General features: G+C 53.9%; 1 protein-coding gene across 3 annotated transcripts in view; it reads left to right on the plus strand.

Moving 5' to 3' along the window:
* Window positions 1–15,842, plus strand: part of DNMT3A (DNA methyltransferase 3 alpha) — a 96,468-nt gene that overhangs the window by 64,392 nt on the left and 16,234 nt on the right. Inside the window, exon 1 of one of the 3 annotated variants that reach the window (XM_044261962.1) lies at window positions 14,461–14,541. The exons of the other annotated variants lie outside the window; for them this stretch is intronic. The gene's annotated coding sequence lies outside the window, so the exon portion shown is untranslated. Of the gene's footprint in view, window positions 1–14,460; window positions 14,542–15,842 lie in introns of those variants that run through there. 3 annotated transcript variants of the gene reach the window in all.

Raw genomic sequence — 15,842 nt, forward strand, 5'->3', positions numbered from 1 at the left:
GGCAAATAATCTGTGGTTCTAGTCTCTTGTCCCCTTCCGTGCCCCTCCTGTAGCGGGCAGCGCCCCCATCCCCTGCCTCCAGGTTGCCCTACAGGCAGCAAAACTTTCACTTTCCTGAAGGGAAGGGTGCCTTTGGAGGCAAGTTCAAATACCACTTGGCGACTTACCTAAGGTGGGACCTCAGTGTCTCTTTCAATCTCACCGAGCTGAGGTCCCTAGGCTGTAGCTGGCCTTGGCTCTGCAGCGTGTGTCCTGGGCGTGGCTCCTGCCCACGTGAGCAGCCCGTGCCTGTGCCTGCTTTCTGCCTCTCCCCACCCCGAGCTTGGTAGATGCAGGCCCTCTGCACACTGCTGTCCCCAGGGCTGGCATTCCGGAGGGACTGGGTAAAAGTGTGCTGAATGAATCAATAATTCGAGTCTCAGAATCATGTGGGCTAATAAAGGAATTCTTTTTTTTTTTTTTTTTAAAGATTTTATTTATTTATTTGAGAGAGAGAGACAGTGAGAGAGAGCATGAGCGAGGAGAAGGTCAGAGAGCGAAGCAGACTCCCCATGGAGCTGGGAGCCTGATGTGGGACTCGATCCCGGGACTCCAGGATCACGCCCTGAGCCGAAGGCAGTCGTCCAACCAACTGAGCCACCCAGGCGTCCCTAATAAAGGAATTCTTAATATCCAAAGCTCCTAGAGCAGGGCTCGCCTAAAACAGGAACCTGATGATTTTTGAAATGATTTAATTTATTTATTAATTATTATTATTTTCTCAAAATGATTTTAAATGACACACGTATAACACAAATGCGTTCTTCTTATAAAAAAAGACTCACCCCTGCCCCATGGGTTTAAGTCCCCCAGCAGAAGCACTTAGTTGTTAGTTTGGTGATAGGATGTGATTTTTTCTGTCCATCTCTGTGTGTATAAATATATAATTTTGTTTCACAGTTGTTTTTGTTTCTTTTCCTTTTTTACATAAATGGAACCACATCATAGTTTCATTTTACAGCTTGGTTTTTCACTTACAATAAGCACCAACAATCTAGCCATGTAATTACGGTTCTATCCCACTGTACAAATTACCACGGTTCTACTTACTTGTTCTCTGAAGTGGGGTGGGGGGGTGGTGCGCAGTGTTCATGTTGGTTGTAGTGTTTTATCGCGTGAGCACCTGCGGCGGTGAGCATCCCTGGTCCTTCCTCTTTGTGCATCTGTGTTTCTCCAAAACAGACACCCAGAAAGAGAAATGCTAGGTCGAAGGGACTGTGTGCTTTGCATTTTGTCAGGTCTGCCAAATTGCCCTCCAGAAAGGGCAAGGACCAATTTATGCTCCCATAAACAGAACATGAGAAGACTTCCACCTTTGCCAGCATCAATATTGGGCTAATCTAAGGGGTGGGGAAAATGATGTCTTGTTATGATTTAATTGGCGTTTCCCAGATAGTAAGGGAGGTTGGACATCTTTTCATATGGTTACGGGCCATTTGTGCTGTTGCTACTAGGAGCCCAGCAAATGTTGCTTCTGCTTGCTTTATAACCCCGCCGTGTTATAACCCCGCCGTGCTTCCTGTCCGTCCTGGGGAGAACAGCCTGTGAATGTCCAGAGGCTCGTCTCCTGCTGTGCTATATTCCATTTAATAAGCAAACGCTAAGCACCAACTACGTAGGGGGCCATTGTGCTGGGGGCTTTGGGAATAAGGAGATGAATTAGGTGTGATCCCCTGGGCTTTAGTACAGGAGACTTGAGAAATGGTGGCACCAGCAACGTAAACCATTAAGGACTAAAACCAGATTATGAGCAAAGTATGCAGGAAGTAGTTTTAGGGTGTTCTGGTCAGCAGGCATTCCTTACTTATCCGCCGTATGTAAATTTATGACAACGTGAATTTTCTTACAGGATGGCCTCAAAAATAACATCCCCCTTCCAGGAAGTGAGGCCATTTGGGGCAGGCATGACAAGACTACTTTACCAAAAGGCTGAACAGGTTTTTAAAGGTATGTCTGTGACAGCCTGTAATCAGAATGACTTTCAGGGCTGGCCTTTAGGATGGGCTGTGAAAATTATCATCCTAGAGGTTCCCATGGTCTCCTAAGTAGGTGGGCTGTTTGCACCCTGGAGCGTTCACTTCATCTGGGGGGGCACAGAGAAGAGCTCTTAGAACAACCCCCACTTCTTAGGGATGAGAAAGCAAGTGGTAGCCATGGGCGGCGGGGTCTAGCGGCTGACCGCACCAACCCTGGAACCCAGCGAAAGGGGTCGGACTTGACTGAGCACCTATTTCTTGCCAGGCACTGTGCCAAGGGCGTTCACGTTCACCCCAGAGCTAAGATGTGATCAACTGAACTCGTATATCAGGACCCACCAAATAGAGTCTGCTTCAGGGTCCCAGCCCCGGGCGGAAATGTAAACCTTAGTCCATTTGCGCTTATGGGAAACATTTGTCCGCAAGCCTCACGGGTACCAATCATAGTCGTCTGGCTCAGCTTTCGAGCCAGCTCACCTGAGCCTAAAAAAGCAGGACCTGCTAGCCTTATAAGGAAACTCCTGACATCCTAGCCAATTGAGCCCTGCTTCCGCCTTGCCTCTCCTAATATTCCGGCAAGCTCTCTCCCATCCAGAATTCCTCGGGGAGAGTGCTCCGTTACGTTTTGGGTTCTGTGCTCCCCGATCCGTGGACTGTTTTCCCGTGAGTAAAGGACATCAAACTCATTAGTAAACTGTTTTATTTTTGTCATTGGACAGATACATTGTCTGCAATTACTATAAGAACTATTTTTATCCCGGTTTTACTGATAGGAAACCAAGATTTCCCCTAGATAAGAAGGTAAGAACCACATGGATATGCTTGTAGAGCGTTCCCAGGGCAAGACTGATCTCATGCTGCTCTGTTTTGCACCCAAATGACTCACCTAGAACAGAATCTTCCTGGTTTGCAGTCTTCTACCTTCCAACTAAAGTATGGGGTTAAAAGAGGGGCAGAGCTAGGTGGCCCAGCAGCCCCCAGCTGCATCCACTCCCCATCTCCACCCACTCTCTTTCCAGGTTTAGGTCCTTTTCAGTCCCTGGGACTGGTCCACCCCGCTCAGCAGCTTTGGTCCTGAGCCCTTCCTTCCCTTGAATTGCAGTTTTCTCATGGCTGTCCGTTTGACATTGTGCGATTGGATTAAAACAATGTTGGAATGCAATTCAGGAGGCCTGGTTTCTGGACTCAGCCTCGGCCCCTGATCGATTTGAGAAGGTCTTTCTCCTCTCTGTCTGCACGTCAGCTTCCTTATTTGTAACCTGACGGAAATAGACGTAGCTGACCCCAGAGATTTTAAAATTTTGTAATTTGGGGGTGGAGGGTGGGGAGTCATGCTCCGTAGTGCCTTTGTCTCCTATACTACCCTGTATGTGAATTCCAAATCAAGTATTCGAGCGTGTTCTCAGGCCTTACATACATACCTCTGTAGGAAGCACACACGTAAAGTATCCTGATAAGGATTTGTATCAAGACTTCCGTGACATTGACGTGTTTGGTGCTACAGTCTAGCTTTCCTTTCCTCTTCCCTGCTCTACCTCTTTCCTCCTCTGGTGTTCTATGCCCAGATCAGAAAGGTTGACTGTGGTACTATCTTCAGACACCAGGTCTGGGCTGGGGAGGGGCTAAAAGGGCCACGTTGCAAAGCATGCTCTCCACCTACCCCCCCATCCCCACCCCCACCAGTGTGTCAACCACACTCCTGTCCTCCTGGGGCATTTCCTTAGCTCGGGAATTCACGTTCCAGCTTCCGGCTTTGGTGGCATCTGCTTAGATCTGCCCCTTATTATTGGTTTCCTTTTCAGGAGCACATATTCATTCATTATTTGAAGGACTTGTTGAATCTTAGCTGAGGAAGTACTGTGTGCTCAGGCTTTAAGATAACACCACGTGTGTTGGGTATCTATCCCATTCCCACATTTTCTAGACACTAAGGAAACAAATGTGGAGGAAAGCCAGAATCCCACCCCGGGATCCCCCTTCCCCTCCAGAGAGGTGGGCAGGTATGGGAATGTCTGCTGTAGCCCAGTAGGGCCATTTTGGAAGTAGGACCATATGGGCCATGGGAGCTAACTAGCTAGCCCTGCCTGAGGACCTTGGTGCAGGCTTGCCGAAGAGAGGAGACAGCATGCAGGCCTTCCACAGGAGCCGGGAGTCTCCCTGGCAGGATCGGTGGCAGAACGGCATTGGGTGGGCTCCTGCGGCAGGTGCCGAGAAATCCTCTGGGAGTTTGGAGTCCAGAGCACTTCAAGATGGTTTGCATCATTAGTTCAACTTCGGGAAGCATTCTCGTAGCACTTTTTTTTAAAGATTTTATGTATTTATTTGACAGAGACACAGAGAGGGAGAAGCAGGCTTCCCGCTGAGCAGGGAGCCCGATGTGGGGCTCGATCCCACAACCCTGGGATCATGACCTGAGTCGAAGGCAGAGGCTTAGCCCACTGAGCCCCCAGGCTCCCATCTAGCACTTTCTATGAGGCAAAGGAGAATTAATAATGGCGATGTTCTCGCTGCTTTGCTTTAAAGAGCAGACCCATGTCCAGGAGACCCCCAGGGACGTTCAAGCCTGGGGAGGCCGGCCCGCCTATATGACTCTAGCCAGTACGTTAGACGAAGGAGCTAATGGGCTTGAATTCAGTGGTTACTGAACACATAACAGCGCTGAGCTGGTGCTGGAGGACTTGCTCCCTGGCCCGTCCCAGAGCTGCATGGGGCTGCTGGAGGAGGCTGGACTTTTCACCATGAACCTCAGTGTCGGGCGGGAGCTCTTGGCCGCTGGGGCGCGGGGGAGGGGAGGTGGGGGGGCGGGATTTCCCAGGAAGCTTCCTGGTGCAGGCATCCTTTGTGAATTCTAGTAGGGATCCATAAGGTCTTTCAGGGAAAGAACCACTGAGGGCAAAGAGGAGGCATGAAGCTTCTGGGTTGGGTAGGGAACAGCAAGAGGCTCTGGTACGTCGTGTGTGAGAGTCAGGAAGTGTAAGAAGAGATAAGACGACAGAGGAAGATGGTCAGATCGGCAAAGGCCTTCCTGTCACAGTGAGAGATCGAGGCTTCACTGTACAGGAGAGAGCAGGGGTGTGAGAGAAGCGAGTGTGGATTTTAGGAAGGTGACCCTGGTGGCATATGGCAAGGGAGGCCAGAGCCGAAAAGCTGAGAAGGAGGACAACTTAGGACGAGGTTCCAGGTCACAGGAGGCAGACAGGATAGAACTGTCTGCAGTTGGAGGGCAGGGAGAAACCTGCCTCGTTTGGGGACTGTGGGTGGTGGTCCTCATCTGAGCTAGAGAATCCTGGAGGAAGAGCAGCTTTGGGACCGGACGGTGGTGTGGGCTTTTCATTTCCTTAAGGATGTATTTTGATCAGCAGGAGTTTTTCATTTTAATAAGGTCCAGTTTATCCCATTTTTTTTTCTTTTATTTTTTTAGTGTGTGTAGCTCAGAATTCTCTGCCTACCCCAAGGTTGGGAAAAGGTTCTCCTAGGAGGGGCTGGACCTTTGAGTTAGACGTTAGACAAACTGCTTTTGAGAAGTCAGCAGGGTGGCCGTGAATGGGGAGAGGTGTACCAGGCAGCTCAAAAGGTGGGTTCGGAATCAGGGTCCCCGTTGTGGAAGGTGAGTGCACGCTGCAGGGAGAAGGGAAAGGCCTGGAGTGCGGGCTTGGAGAGCAGCCCGCACTGACCCAGATAGTGCGGAGCAGGGACACAGAGCCCCTGGGAGTCGCTGGCAGCCGGGACTTCGAGGACTTCCCCAGAAGGAGCTCTGGAACCCATTAGAGGACCATTCAAGACCCCTTTGTCGCTAATCTGTGGAGCCCTTTCTAATCTGCATGAAGCGTCTGGTCATTCTGGCCTCCACCTCTCAGTTTATACTTTTCCCAAGGTCACCATGTCTTGTGTGTGTGTGTATGTGTGTTTGGGTGTGTGTGTATAATTTTCCGTTTTCGGACTTGCCATTTTTTAATTACAACTCTTTGCAGTGCCTTATGACTCTTCCCCTATTCCTCTTTAGTCAGTAAATGGTGGGCAGTATAAATGTTTTAATTTTCCATTCCCAACTTAGATGGGTTGAACAAAAATAGGGATGAAACAGCTCAGTCTCCTGCGTATTTGCTTCTAGATGCTGTTTAAAGGGCAACTTTGCGAGGTAAACAGAAACCAAAAATTGAGTTGGACTTGCTTTATATACAACAAAAGTGCGATCCGAAGTCAGCATCTTGAAGGGTGTGTTGGTGTAATAACACTGCATCAGAATCACCTGGGCAGGGCATTCAAAAGGCCCATTTCCAGGCCTCTTTTGGAACATCCTAGAGGCAGAAGCCTCTTGGGGGGTTCCCGGGAAAGCTGATTTTCTAGCCGGCTCCCCAGATAATTCTGAGACTTATGGAAGTTTGAGAACCACCAAGCTTTGGATGATTCCAAGGAAACCAAACTTGGTACGCAAGTGATTCCCAAAAGATGTCTTTATTGTATCACCTACATTGCGGGGTGCGGGGGGGTGCTCTGTGCACATTGGGGTCACCGGGGATTTTTGTTTTTGCTTTAACCACCATGGCCTGGGCCCCTCCTCTGGATTTGTTCATTACATTTGGAATTTAGTGATGGGCCCTGGCCCCCCGAGTTTCTGAAGCTCTCCAGGTGATTCTAATGTACAGCCTGGGGTGGGACTCTCCGATCGGGAATCCTGAGCTGGGAAAGATGTGCGGCGTCTAAAGCGGGCAGCGCTAGGGAACTGTTTCCAAACATGGGTGGGGGAGAGAAGACCGGAAAGGACTTGGTACAGGAATTCAAATTTTCCCTTTGGGATGGAGATTGTAGGCGTTCCTGCTGTTTTCAGCAGTTTACCGCAAGGCTCGTCCGCCGGGCTCCTCCTGGGGCTTCTCTTAGGACTCTGAAACTTGAGAGGGTCTGCATGCCTGAATCTGAATGGTGGTCCCCGAGGCCCCTCCCTTTGACCCCCAGGCCTAGAGCAGGAGTGGGGGAGGGGAGGGAAGGGGACAGCAGCCCAGGCAGTTTGGGTTTATCAGGTTCCTTTTGACCCATACCCCAAGGTGTGAAATCTACGCTTCTCGAAAGGCTCGGGTTTCTAATGCAAAGTGACCACATCGACAAGTCCTCAAGCCAACTTGACATAGGGTTCTTTCCACCTGTCAAATGCTGCCCCCCCCAACTTCCTTCTGTCCTTCCTGTAACATTCAGCAGATAATCTGTGGTCCCATCAGACTGATTAGGAAACCAGGATCCAGAGAAGCTAGGCATTTGCCGAACGAAGATCCTGGCATCCACTGTGATCCCCTGCTCAGTCTGAGCCCTCCCATCCGGCTCCTTGTGGGGACACGGTGAGGTACGGGCCAGCCACATGGCCACCTGCACCCCTGCTCCCTGCCCAGACCCCGCCCTCCACTCCCTGTTGGAGCCCTGCACACCCCGCCGCTCTGGGCTGGGGGCTGAATGCGACCTGGAAGGGAGAGCTGGCTTTGCGGGGAAGCCTTCCCCTTACTGAGCGGAGCTGGAGCTGGAGGGAAGGAGAAGGCGGGTGGGTTAGTGAGGGACGAGGCAGCCGCTGCTGCAGCTCCAGGAGCCTTGGCTGCTGGGGCTCCCAGGCCCCTGGCATCAGGGAAAGTGCCGCAGTGACTGGAGAGAATGACAGGGCTGGGACGAGTGAAGGCCGCCTAGGGTGACGGCAAGGAGAGATGAGGCCAGGGGTCAGCCAGGGAGGGCCTCCCGACCCTTTCTGTGGCTCTCTGGATCCCTGGAATGCGTTCGAGGGGGTCTGAGTGTGTGTGTGGATTGTACAGCGGGCGCCCCGGGGCGCCTCCTGCCTCGCACCCCTGCCCTCCCTGTGCTGGGGAGCCGAGGCAGCCGCAGACACCCCTGAAGATCTGGCTGCTCCTGTCTGAGAAACCGGGAGGCTGTGCCCACTCCTCGCTCCCCCGCCGCCGCGCTCCCGTGCCCGCCCTCGCCGATCTGGGTCTCCTCCGATTTCCTTCAGCACACGGAGACCGCCTCCCCACCACATAATTTACCACCTAATTGCATGCTGTCTTGGAGGAGGGCTGTGGTTCCATGCGCGGTGGGTCTCGGGCACACACAGTCGGGCTGTGAGTAACACAAGGGTGGAGGCCCGTCGCCTCCCACCTCCGCAGTGTCCTCCCTGGGCCCATGGGTGGTGGGTGCTCGGGACGGCCGTGCTCCTCGATCCCGGGGTCGGGCTGGGGTTCAGGTGGGCTCGGATGTCGGCTCCAGAGTACAGCACGGCCCCTCCTGTGGGTTCTTCGACTGGCGAGGGGGATGGGGTGCCCCTGGCCCCCAGCGTTTGCCTGAATGCTGCACCTTTCCTGGGCCCAAGTTTGGGGAGGATGGCACAGAGCCCAACAGGCCGACACAGTGCGGGTTGCCATGGTGACCCTTTTCGTTTCCTTCTGAAGGACGATCGTTTCTTTCAGCCCGTTCATCCGCCTGGGCTGCCCCCATTCTCTGCACTCTGGGAACCTCGCTGCCCAGCCCCGTTACCTCTGCTTTGTGCCACAGGGAGCCACTTGTCGGGAGGTTCGGTTCTAAATCACAGTCCAGTATCAGCCGGTGGCGTGTTCTGGCTTGAAGGGGAGCAGCGGGGACAGGCCCTGGAGATGTAGCCTCAGTTCAGACACGGGCGTGGGGCGAGCTCACCTCGGCCTCTCCTTCTACCTGCCCCTCCTCTCTCCAGACCGCTTCCTCCTCAGTTAGTGGCTCAGACCCTTCGGGTGGGCTCAGTTCCTGAGGGCTTCGGTTTCCTGGTTTGTAACAAGGACAGCCGGGGCCTTTAGTGGTTTCCACACCTGGCAAGAATCAGAATTACCGAGGGAGGTTTCTCAGTGGATTCCTGGGCCCTGCCCCAAGCCTGCTGATCTCCGCAGGAGGGCCCAAGAATCTGTATTTTTAAAAAACCTCCTTGGGTGATCCTAATACAGTTAAACCCAACTGACTTGGGGATTCTCCTGGCAAGATGATCTGTGGGGCCCTTTCGGGAAGGAAAGGAAGCCCTGCCCTGTGCTGAGGACTGACCAGTCTTTCTGGGTTCTCAGAGCTTCTGAAGAGCCCCTCACAGGCTCAGGAAGCGGGTGTTTCCTGGTCAGGCTGGCTAAGCCAAGACCAGGCCCCCACCTTTCCCCCACAGGAGAAGGCTGGAGAGAGAGAATGACAGGAAGGGGGGGTGTTGCCATAACAACCAGCTCCAGGCGGAGGCCTCCCTTCCAGGGGCTGGTACTTCACCCCAGTAATGGTGGTTTCCATGGAGATGGGTTACTGAGGGACAAGGGGAACATTTGCCCCACTTAGAGCATTAGTGAGGAGCTGCCAGAAGGCAGAACATCTCTAGGTGGGAGCCTTGGACCCCTGTCAACTTGAAGCCGCCCCCACCCCCCCCAACTATGGCCTCTGCTCTCCAGGTGCAGGTCTGACACTCTCCTGCTTAGTTGCTCTCCCTGCGATTGGTCTCCCTAGCAACAAGTCCTGCTAACTCCTTGCTGTTGGCTCTGTGGCTATTTTTAGCTTCACTGCCAGCAGCCCAGTCCTGGTCATTTGCTTGCAACCTCCATATGGATTGCACGGGAACAGGCAAACAAAGATTCCCCCGGCTCTTTGGAGGGGGGCCTAGGCATGGACCTCTTAGTACCTCTTAGAATTTTGCTCTGCAAAGTATCTGTCCCCAACTGGGAACTTGGGCAGTGGAGGAGGCTCCCAAGACAATGTTGAATCCAGTTCAGCAAACACTGTTTAAATCCCCCTACAAGGTGCAAGGAGGTCTAGTCCTCGCTGCTTCCATCCGAAGCCGAGCGAGGTCCAGGCCCTGCCCTCTAGGAATTTTAATCTTGTGGAGGAGAAAGATGAGTACACAATTGCCTTAGTGGGCAAATATTGGCAGGTGCTGAGAGAGGCTTACAAGGTGCTATGGGAGTAAGGTGGAAGAGAGACAGGGTAATTGGGGGGAGGGGGGAGGTAAGGGGAGGGTCCAGAGCAGCACTGTCCCGGCAGAACTTTCTGCAACGATAAAAATGTTTTAAAATCAGTGCTGTCCAGAACAGTCACCCCAGCCACGTGTGGCCCTTGGGACACCTGGAAGGTGGGCCAGTGCAAGTGAGGAACTGAACTTTTTAGTTTTATTTAATTTTAATTAATTGAAATAGCACATGCAGTGAATCGTGACCCCGTTGGACAGTTTGGGTCTAAAGAAACTTTCCTGGTGGAGGTTAACTGGTGAACTGGGTGGGGGAAGCTAGATGGGATTTGGGCTGGTGGGAGTTGAAGGGGAGGAGTGAGAAACAGCATGAGCAAAGGCACAGAGGCTGGGAAAGGGCATATTTGGGGAATAGCAAGTGGGTGGGCCGAGTGTGGGCCGTGTGATGTAAGCGCTATACAGATTGTGGGAGCCTTGAATGCCGCGTAGAGTGTTGTCTGTAATCAACAGGTAGTCAGCGTCTCCTGCTCCCATGGGAGGCTTTTGGGCTTGTAGGTAGGAGATCAAATCAGAATAGACATCCATTTTGACCTCATGGCTTGTTGTCTTGGATATAGCCTCCCTGGCCTTGGCATGGCTGGGAATGCACGTGTGGCCAAAAAAGCACGCCGTGCATCCTCGATGTGTGGCTTTGCAGATGGCTTCATAGGGATCATGCCTTCTCTGGTTTTGAGTAGAGGGACTCAGGCAGTTAAATATCCTATTTCGTAGAGGCCACATCACCTCCCCGCTCCTTCCAGCACTGGATGTCATGTCAAAGCAGACCACAGAACACCCAGCACAGCTGACATGGCAATCCCACCTTGACATGTGGGAACTCCTGCTGGGGCTGGCGGGGGGGGGGGGGGTAGGGTTTGGGGGGGGGTCAGCTCTCAGTTCCGTGAGCTGGAAAGTCAGATTAACCGCACTCACTGTGACCATGTTCTTCAGAAACACAGGAATGTGAGAGATACCATAATGTTAAATTTACCGATTTCTAACGGGACGGGTCCTCCTTGCCACACAGATCCTGCCGCTTGTCCTTTGGCCTTCGGGCAACTCAGTGGTATCAGAGTCATAGGAAAACGTTATTAAGATTAGGAGTTTGCTTGATGAATCCAGGGTCAGGGTGAAGTCAGGTGTCCTGAAATAAAGTAATTCATCAGGCCTGCTCTCTCCCTGTCAGGCAGGAAGGGTGCCTTCTCTTTAAGGTCACCCTCTCTTCGGGGTGTCCTGGATACTTCCTCTCCAACACTTCTTTTAGGCTCTTGACATCCACCAGATCTTCTTTTCATTGAGGAGTTCCCCCTTTTCAGCCTACTTTTACCACGTTCCCAAGACCTTGCCTTGTTTTGCATGACTCTCCTACTTCTGGCCGACCATCTTTATCACAATCAAAAGACCTGTCTCAGGGCGCCTGGTTGGCCCGGTTGGAATTGATCTCGGGGTCGTTGAGTTCATACCCCACGTTGGGTGTAGAGATTACCTAAATAAATAAGCAAACTTAGAAAAAAGATCTATCTCAGGAGCCAGCCCTGGAGGATTACTTTGGAAGTTTGAAGACATAATATGACCTGAGGATCCTTGAAGCCTGCCCTGGTTTTTTTCCCCTGACCTTTTGCTAAGGTCCCCTCTTGTTCTAACTCTGAGGTCTCTTCTGTTTGAGGGACTTTCTCTGCCCACTGAGCATGAAGACACAAATCTCTGAGTGACTCAGCATCATATGGAAGAGGGGGGAAACCCTTCCTCTCCACATAACTACAAGAGAGGGTTGGTACCCGAGGTTGGCGAGGGGGCAACCTTGAGTTTGGGCTTTCTTTTGCTTAAGGTGGGAGCTGTGTAGGAGACATAAGATTTGAGTTAATTTTAAAAGATAAGAGTAAGGAAGTTTGACAGGTGGAGGGAAAGGCTACTTTATAAGTGGGCCAAGAGAAAGTGAAAATGATGGTGCTGGTCCGGACCTGGATGGATGGATGGATTCAGACACCTTGAGTCCTGGCTGTGTGCATAGACATCGCTGCTTGCTATCTGAAGTCCTAAGACCAAAGAGTTGTAGAGTCGAAGATATTATAGCCACATGGTAATGGAGAAGGAAGTGTCATAGAGGAGATAGAACGTGTTTAAAAAGAGCCAGCCAAACTAGATCAGAAACTTCATTTGAGAGAAAGTCTGTGTGTGTGTGGGGGGGGGATGTTGGAGTGGCCTTGTTTACTGGCCCTGGATGCTGAGCAGACATCAGTGAGAGAAGCAGCAAAGCAAGTCCTATTGCATTCCTTAAAGGACAAGAGCAGGCAGGAGGTACAGATTCATGGTTTCTCATCTCTGCTTGGGGCCCTCCTGAAAAATTGTGCCAGAAACCTTGATGGGGTTGAAAGATGGGCTGGAGCAGAAGAGCCTGTGTTTTGTGGAATGGCTCCTTCTCCCGGCTGTATGGTTGCTGGGCCTCCGTCCAGCTTGGGAGAGGGAAGTTTGAACTCCCCAAGTATTATTTGGAGAAAGTCCTCTCTCTGGTTTGGCGTCCTCCTCCCTCTTCAGGGCTTGCTTGCTCTGATGGCCCTTGGAAGAATGCTGAGCCCCAGGAGGGAAGGTGGGCTGTCCTTCCCACCACTTCTCTTGACCTCATTCTGTGGGCATGGCTTCCAGCTGGTATGTTCCCAGCGGACAATGGCTGGAAGCCAGGCACCTGGGGCATTATCTCTTTAAGAGATGCTGGTATCCCAGGGCCTGGGAGGGCAGATGTTATCACTTCTGTTTTGCAAATGAGAAAAACGGACCTCTTGGGGTTAAGTGACTTGTCAAGGTCATGGTGGTGGAACCAGAACCCAAGTCCAGATCTTCTGACAGGTGCTGCTGGCTAAAAGGCCCTCTGCTGCCCAGAGCGATTACGTTCAGTTCCTCTGCTCTTCGGATTCATCATGCAAACTGATTCACCAGGCTGATCTTTCCAAAATACCCGTTCATCTGGTCTTCTCAGAAAGTCTGCTGTTTTTCTTCGCTGCTCTAGGATGTATCCATTGGGCTCCTTCTCAGCAGCCTTTAGCCTGAGTCGTACTGGGAGGTGGCAGGTGGAGGTGGGCAGATTTTACTCCCATTCCAGCCTTAGATCTCTTTATGTCCTTCCTTTCTTACCTCATTCCAAATCGGATTCATCTCTGTTCCGCACTGCCCTCCTTAGCCTCATTTATCATTCCTATTAGCCATTTTTCTGGTGGCTTTCAAGCCAGCCAGGTCGGTGGGGCTTGGTATCTGTGGTATAGTTATCTTCACAGATGTTTTTCAGTGGCCTTTTCCTATCTCCCCAAGTGTAGTTGAATCTGTCAACTCCTTGAAGGCGGGGCCAAGACGGTCTGCTTCTGTATGGAGTGTGGGTGGAGACTCCGTGTGTGTGCGCGCGCGCGCGCCCCCGCGCGCGCGCGTCTCCGTGGGGGGCGGGACCTCTGCTCGGGAGGAGGGAACTCGAATTGGTTGAGGCTGCACCTGGGGGCTGCACCTGGAGGCTCCAGGAAAGGAAAGTCTTTCCTTTGAGCCGCAGATGGTTGTCCCCAGGGATGAGAAATTGCCGAACTTTTCGGGTGTGCCCTCCCCACCATCACCTTGCGCACAGGAAAATGGGACATTCAGCGAAGATGCTGAGTGACCTAGGGGACCCAGGGGTTTGGCCAGGAAGAGGTTTTCAAAGCCTGAACTCAAGCCACGCTTTTAAGGGACCCCTTTCTATCCACCTGTAGTATGAAGAGGACAGCCCTCTCCCCAGCAGTTCTCGTTCTGGAGCGCTCCCAATTTCTGCAGGCGCCTTCTGTCCGCCTCTGTGTGCTTTGAGTTTTCCCTCCAGCTTCCTGGGCCTCTACGCTCATCTGTAAGCTTTTTCTTGTTTTCTTTTCTTTTCCTCCTTTTTTTTTTTTTTTTTTTTTTTTGGTTGTGCTTCCGAGAGACTGACTTTTAACAACTTTCTCCTGGCTCTCCCAGGCCGTCCGCAACCTCCTCTCTTCTTTTGCCGGCGCTCCTGGCTCTCTCCGCGCTCCCGGCTTACCTCCGCCGCCGCAGAGCAGCCCCTTCCCTCCCGGTCCCCTTCCCTGCCTCTGCGGGCTCCCCGCCTTGCCCCACGGCGCCCCTCCGAGCTCTCGCAGAGTTGGGGGAGAGGGGGCGGGAGGGCCAGCCGGGAGGAGGAGGAGGGGGTGGCGCCGCCTCCAGCCCGGCCTGGGCGGGGTCCTGGGAACGGGCGGAGGCCCAGCCGCGCCCCCAGGCCCCAGCGGCGGCCCGCGCCCCTCGGACGGGAGGAGAGGGGCTGGCCCACTGCCAGCGTCTGAGAGCCGGCCCCCTCCCCCGGCCCGCTTGCAGCCAACCAGGCACTCCAGCGGGGCCCACGTGACCTGGAGTTCTAGACAAAGAAAATGTTCAAGCCCTCCCCCCCACCTCCCCCCTCCCCCTCTCTCTGGCCCCCTCCGCCCCCAGCCCCATCGCCCCCATCCCCTCCCCCCAGACGGGCAGCTACTTACAGAGCTTCAGGGCCGGGGCTCACACCTGAGCCGGACCACAGAGGGGCTGCACCTGGCCTTATGGGTAGGTTCCTGGACGGAGCCCTGGGGAGACTGGGGGCGGGGAGGCGGCAGGGGCCGGTGGGAGGATCTCTGGGCCGCTGCAGCCCTCTGGATTTGAGAAGAGTCAAAGTATGCGTCCCTGGCCCGCAGGAGCTGGCTGCTCTGCCTGGCCTGAGTTCTGGAGATGCTGAGTTAGTGCTGTCCCACCCACTCCCTCCGCAGGAGCCCCAAGCCCCACTCTTCCCAGCGCTCAGGTGGGACGTGACGGTGCAGAGCCCAGAGCAGCAGCCCCAGCGTGGGAGCCTGGGGCAGTAGTCATTGAAGGCTGAGGGGCAGGCCCTGGCCCCGCGGAGTTGGGAGCCCAGGAGTTGGGCTGCAGGCGGCGCCTCTCCCCAGCTGGCTGGCTGATGGGCTGTTGGCATTTCCTTGCCGACCTGTGCTGCTGGCTGGGGCACCAGTGCAGTCCTCCGGCCATGCCCACCTTGCAGTCTCTTGGGAGGGACCATTTCTTCTGTGCATGTCCCTGGGAGCCAGCGGGCAGGCCTGCAGAGAGCAGTGGTGCCGGGTGGGAGGGAGCAGTGGGACCCTGACAGGGGTCGGGGCCCATGAGCGGGTACCATGAGGGGCAACCCGACAGTGGCCCCGGACAGCCTGGGATCCACTGCGCCAGTGGGGAGTCCGCATGGGCGCCCAGACCTCTGACCTTTGGAACGGGAAGCAGAGGGAGGTGGAGGCGGGACAGCTGCCCAGGAAGACAGGACTGGTCGGGGAGGCCTTGCCTCTGCTAGTGTGGGGTTACCCTTGGCTTTCCCGGCTGGACAAACTCCAGACGAAGTGGCTTCCTTGAGCCACGGTAGCTGGGGGTGGTATGGTGTCTCCCTGGTCCCGCCCCACCTCTGGGCCGCTCTGGAGTAGGACCTTGGGAACTGGGGGTAGGAGCCTTTAGCCCAAATGCCAAAGCCCTGAGTTAACCCTTCTCTCTCCCATTGTTTGCCTGGGGAGGAGGGTTGGAGTGAGCGTGGAAAAAAGGCATTCCCACACTGCCCTCAGCAGACTATTCTAATGAGGCCCCTCCCCCACCCAGCCACCGTCTCTGCCACTTCTTCCCCTTTCCTCCTGCCTCCTGCTGCTAACCCACCCCCCCCTTCCTCCTTCCCCCACCCCTGCTGGCCTGGTCCCGTCGGAGGCCCCCTTCCTCCTCCTCCTCTGCCTGCCAAAACCCTGCTGGGTGCGTGTTCTCCTGCACCCAGTGGGTTGGGGGCGCTGAACAGCCGTCAGCAGCAGCATCTGACAAGCTGGGGGAAGTTGAGGGGGAAGAATAAT

The sequence above is a fragment of the Neovison vison genome, chromosome 8 (genome assembly GCF_020171115.1).
Source record: "Neovison vison isolate M4711 chromosome 8, ASM_NN_V1, whole genome shotgun sequence".
Lineage (NCBI taxonomy): Eukaryota > Metazoa > Chordata > Mammalia > Carnivora > Mustelidae > Neogale > Neogale vison.